General features: G+C 41.3%; 1 pseudogene; it reads left to right on the top strand.

Annotated features, from left to right (window-relative positions):
• The first annotated feature begins 4988 nt into the window (after positions 1-4988).
• LOC105487410 (large ribosomal subunit protein eL8 pseudogene) lies at positions 4989-5812 on the top strand (annotated as a pseudogene).
• Positions 5813-6115: the final 303 nt, after the last annotated feature.

Here is a 6115-nt window from a genome sequence, read left to right as displayed (position 1 = left end):
TCGCTAACCGCGGAGCTGCTGATAACCGGCCGGCTGGGGAGCCGGGGAGCCCTTGCGGAGGCGTGGGCTGGCTGGGGTGCGTAGGCCTGGCCCAGAGGGGGGCGCCCGGAGAGCCGGCCCAATTATGATGTTGGGAGGGATGTCGTGATCCTCGGAGGTGGCTCTGGCTAACAGGCAGGGCCTGGGGGACCCGAGGCAAGGCTGTTCTCAACAATGGACAGGCAAAAATGCAGATCTCTAGGTTTGGTGGGCAAAGCCACAGGGAGGAATTTTTAAAACATAATCAAGTGGCCACCCTTGAAAAGTCAGGTCAGGCTAAATCACGGTGTGAACTGTGTGGCCCTGTCCCCTTGCTAGTAGATGGCCCGAAATAAGAGGCTCCTTCAGCTTCGGAAGTAAGATCCAAGTTGAGCCCTCCAAATGCAAACACATTTTCTCCCTCGATTTTCCTCCGACTTCGGAGTTTTGTGAGTTTTTTTTTTTTTTTTTTTTTCTTCCTTCCTTCCCTGAGAACACTTTCAGCTCTGCTCATTGCAGCAGTGAGGCAACCTCCAAGGCCTTCTTTCTGGTTGGTGACAGGCCAGGTACCTAAACCAGAGGGAGCAGAATCAATAGAATTGAGGTTCTTGACCTGCACAGTAAAGGACCTTTTAGGGTGACTGAGATTGCAATGTCACAGAACTGTAAATGCATGTAAGAAAATTTGACTAAAGAGACTAGCACTTTAAATATAACACTGTCTTCATGTCAATTAAAGAGGGAGACTGACCTATAGGGAAAGTTCAAATTCAGGATTGATATGAATCAAGAGATTTTAAAGCAAGAGAAGCTTTTGTTCCATCCCTGGTACAAGTATTATGAGGAAGTCCACAGAGGAAGAAAGAATATATAGATTGACTCTCATTCATCAAAGCTAACTACTTTAATATCAAAGAATGGGGGAGAAAGGGAGCTCTCAGGCAAAAGAGGGGGCCCCCTTCTCCTTTACCCCCTGCTCCAAGTCATTAGGGAAAAAAAATGGTAGAAAAGAAGCTTCTCTGACCACCGAGGTCTAGACTGCAACATTTAGATAAAAATATCAATGGCAAAATACTGCTAAATTAATCCAACTTCTTTTGATTATTGATGTCCTACTGTTTTGTGCCTGAAACAACATACAAGATGCATCAGTCATTTATAAATTATTCATTCAGTTATTTTGGCAGCAGTGTCTTTCCATTTATCAACTGATAAATGTACGGAAGATAAGAAGGGTAATTTTATAGCCTCTTGACATTTACCTTTGACATGATTTTCATATTTAATAAGGGAAAAACACTAATGAAATACGTTTGACAACACCGTAGGCATCCTAGATTAACACCAGCAAAAATAAGCCACAGGCACCTGATCTCCCAGCTTTGGCCAGGAGCTCCAGAAACTCACCAGCTCCCTTCAGTTTCCTGCTTGACACAGTCCCATCTGTGTCTGCAAACAGAAGTAGATATAATGAGAATTTTTGCTTTTGCTTCCTTGTTTGTTTGGTTCTGAATAGCTTTACTTTGTGACCTAAACAGAAAGAGGCATTGTTTTTACTTTTGGGTTTTGGCAGGGTGGGAGTCTAAACAGTTTTATTTTCTAAAATATATCTACCAGGTAAATTGGATAGGTCTATAGGGATAGCGTATGCCTGGTGATTTTGTTATTCATACCAAAGCAACTCACTTTGCACATTCATGCCAATTGTCCCTCTTGATTCTTGATAAAAGTTGCAATGGATGATCCCTTCACTATCCACCTCTCCACCATAATCAGGTCTTATTTCTGCCTTAGTCTCACCAACCTTCTCACCTGGCTTTGCATTCTACTCCACTTCTCTGACTAGTATTCTATAACGGTGCCATTGACTCACACCCCACAACACACACACACACACGCGCGTGCGCGCACACACACACAACGTGTGGAGAGATCTAGAGAGAAGCAAGGTTATCAATGACTCCCTGGGACCTAGACTGTGGGCTGGAACTGTAGCTAGAGTGGGTTGCCGAAGATGGACTGCTAGCTCTGGCCAATCAGAGGCCAAAAGAGATAAGAGTGACAGCAGTTTCTTCATACACTCTAACCAACTGATATATCTAAATGTTTCCTCTACATCCAAAAGCTTCGTCAACAGAATTTTGTAAAAAGATCTGGGCATATTATGAGAAGAGTTTAAATAGATTTCAGGAGTGAGATCAGATAGACAGGCAATTTTCATTTGGCTATTCCCTAGAAGGACCTACGGATATAAAAAGTCTCCTTATCTTAGAGTTAGTTACTGGGATACCAGGCAGGAAACCAAAGCATATTCTCAAAAATAAAACCTCAAAGGGGAATTTATCAGGATGACAGAACCGAAGTACCTGACAATGTTTGGAAGCAATGATGTTGTACAGAAATTATTTCACTTACAAGACTATAACTTCCTTCAGAAAATGAACCAAGTTACATATATGTTAGCATCCCCACAACCTAGCACAATACCAGGCAATTAATAGGTATTCAATAAATGTATGATTTTTTTGTATTGTACTTAACATTTATTGAGGACTTGCCATCTGGCAGGTACTATGTTAAAAACTTGGTATAAATTATTTCATTTCATCAGCCTCATAATACTGTCAATATTAGTTTTCAATACTGTAAAGTATTCAGAGGCTCGGGAAATAAAATCTAGGGAGGATAGTTTCCTGGGGTCACACAGTAGTAAGTGCCAGAGCTACGGTTTAAAAAATAATAATAATAGACAATATAATACCAGAACCCATGCTCTTGGCTACATTTGTTGCCTCTTGGGTTGAACATCTAAGACCAGGACTGTGAAAGGAGTATGCTTGGTCAAAGCAGGACCACACAAAGCTGGCATAATTTTCATACTAAATCATTGGGCTAGGGTTCATTAAGTTTCTCACATTATTATTATCCCAAGGGTCTAAAGCAGGGACTTTCTGGAGGCATATACAAATAAAATGCAGAGGACAAAGCCAGAACTTGAATTTTATTTTTATAACAGCATGAAAAAATTACCCAAATTCAGTAAGTAAAATGAGAAACAGAAAAGTGACGTTGAACTCTTTCTTTAATAAACCTCTAAGCTATTTTTTCAAGACAACAAACGCCAACCCACAATGTAAAGAAGACATGCCAAATGCAATGACATTCAGCTTGAGAAAGGACATCCTTTACTGCAGATCTCAAGCAAAGCCAACAGCACATGCTTCTCCAACCCAAGTGACACACTCTGAACGGTAAAGCAATGGTCTATGTGCTTTTAGCTATCTAGGGCTATCTACTATATTATTTCTGAACTTAGTGGTTTAACCATCATAATTCAATGTCTCACAGTTTCTGCAGGTCAGGAATCTGGACATGGCTTAGCTGACTCCCCTATTCAGGATCTCTCGTAAGCTATAATCAGGGTGTCAGCCAACACTGTAGTCATCCGAAGTCTCAACTAGGGTACGATCCACTTCCCAGCTCACTCATGTGATTTAAGGCTTTAGATTAAAGGCTTCAGTTCCTTGTGGGATATTGAGGCCACTCTCAGTTCCTTGCCATATGGGCCCCTTCACAGGGCAGCTGAAAATATGGCAGATTTCTTCATTACAGCAAGGAAGAAAATAACGACGACAATGAAAAAAACTGGGAACTAGATGGAAATGACAGTTTTTAAATAACCTAATCTTCAAGTGCCATCCAATTATCTATTTTTCTTGGAGGCAAGTCACTAAGTCCAGCCCATAGTCAAGAAGGAATTATACAAGGATGCAAATATCAAGAGGGGAGGATAAGTGGGACCATCTTAAGTCGTTCATTTATCTCATCTTACTTAAAACTAAAGGAACAAGTGCATGGACTGGCAGTGGGAAATTCCTTGAGCCAGTTAGAACAGTCATGAAAAACACAGAATATGGGAATAAGCAGAGAACTATCAAGTTATATCTGCAGAATGCATTCTGTGTTTGGCAAAGGTGACAAATTGCGTTAATGGCCCAATTCTGCAGCCTTGTGTCCATGTTCTTCTTCATGCAACTTTTCAGTTACTCTCACTAAAAAGGTACAAGTCCTTTCCTCACCTTTGGGATCTCAGCTCAGCTAAGTCATTTGCTTTAATGATGTGCCAGTTCCAAGACAAGTTCTCAAGAGTCCTGTGTATTTCTCCTTACTCTCTTGCAGGTCTGCCATTGCTATGAGAAGGATAAAACTAGGACTAACACGCTGGTCTTAGGGGATAAATGAAAACTATGTAGAGTAAAACCACTCCCAGCCTAGGCCAGCCTAAATCAGCCAACCACCACCAGCTGTAGACTTAGGAATGAGCCACCTTAAAAGTTAACCAACTTATGAATGTGACCAACATGATCACAATAACTACTAAAAGGTTGTTGTTTTTTAAGCCACTAAATTTTGAGATGGTGTGTTGTGCTGGAATAAGCAGCTCCTACAGTATGGGAAAGGAAGGAATATCTGCATTAGGATCATTCTTTTACTAATAATCTCAGCTGGCTTAGAAGAAGTAAATCAAAAAAATCTAAAGGAATAACCAACAAAAGCCATAAGAATTTTTGCAAGGCTAAAACATAGTTTTGCCTTCTTTGTAAGACTAGCCTCCTAAAAATACCTGGTCCAGAGAAAATGTGCTTTGTTCCAAGAAAAATGAAAGTCTTTAGTAAAATGAACTAGTGTAAAAATCACGAAAATATAACATAAAAAAGAAAGAAAAAAATGCAAGTGAAATGACATTTACCCCAAAATATTGGCATAAAGCCACTGAAAGCAAGAAAAAATATGTAATTATAAATTTTGAAAATGTAACAAATCCATTGCCCCTACAAACAAGAGCTCAAGTAATATGCAACAATCAGAGAATGTACAGGGGACTAACATAATTAGTCAAACCATGAGCTTGAAGAGTTAAGGGAAGAAGTAGGACAAAAAAGGTAATGGAGCTCCTCCCTCTGCCCAAGATGCCAAAAGGAAAGAAGGCCAAGGGGTAGAAGGTGGCTCCGGCCCCTGCTGTCATGAAGAAGCAGGAGGTCTAGCAAGTGGTGAATCCCCTGTTTGAGAAAAGGCCTAAGAATTTTGGCACTGGACAGGACATCCAGCCCAAAAGAGACCTCACCCACTTTGTAAAATGACCCCGCTCTATCAGGTTGCAGCAGCAGAGAGCCATTCTCTATAAGCAGCTGAAAGTGCCTCCTGCGATTAACCAGTTCACCCAAGCCCTGGACCACCAAACAGCTAGTACTAACTGCTAGCAGCTAGTACTCAGCTGCTTAAGCTGGCCCACAAGTACAGGCCAGAGATGAAGCAAGAGAAGAAGCAGAGGCTGTTGGCCCAGGCTGAGAAGAAAGCTGCTGGCAAAGGGGACGTCCCCACTAACAGACCACCTGTCCTTCGAGCAGGAGTTAACACCATCACCACCTTGGTGGAGAACAAGAAAGCTCAGCTGGTGGTGATTGCACATGACGTGGATCCCATCGGGCTGGTTGTCATCTTGCTTGCCCTGTGTTGTAAAATGGGGGTCCTTTACTGCATTATCAAGGGGAAGGCAAGACTGGGACGTCTAGTCCACAGGAAGACCTGCACCACTGTCACCGTCACACAGGTTAACTCAGAAGACAAAGTTGCTTTGGCTAAGCTGGTGGAAGCTATCAGGACCAATTGCAATGACAGATACAATGAGATCCACCATCACTGGGGAGGCAATGTTCTGAGTCCCAAGTCTGTGGCTCACGTTGCCAAGCTCGAAAAGGCAAAGGCTAAAGAATTTGCCACTGAACTGGGTTAAATATACACTGTTGAGTTTTCTGTACATAAAAATAATTAAAATAATACAAATTTTCCTTCAAAAAAAGGTGGTGGAGAAATGAAGTTTAGACTAGAAGTAATACAAAAGAGAACCAATCATACTGAATGTATAATGGGGACATGGATGACAGGAATGAGGAAAAGCAAACAAAATGAGATGGGACTAAACAGGCTTAAAATGTTAAAGAAAATGATTGACAAGTAAGACAGACACAGAAAACATAATAGCTGTATAATGTTTGTCCCTGTAGAAGTAAAATAATAAAAAAGAAAACATACAGAT

This window comes from Macaca nemestrina, chromosome 5 (assembly GCF_043159975.1).
Source record: "Macaca nemestrina isolate mMacNem1 chromosome 5, mMacNem.hap1, whole genome shotgun sequence".
NCBI lineage: Eukaryota > Metazoa > Chordata > Mammalia > Primates > Cercopithecidae > Macaca > Macaca nemestrina.
This window is presented reverse-complemented; position numbering and strand designations above follow the sequence as displayed.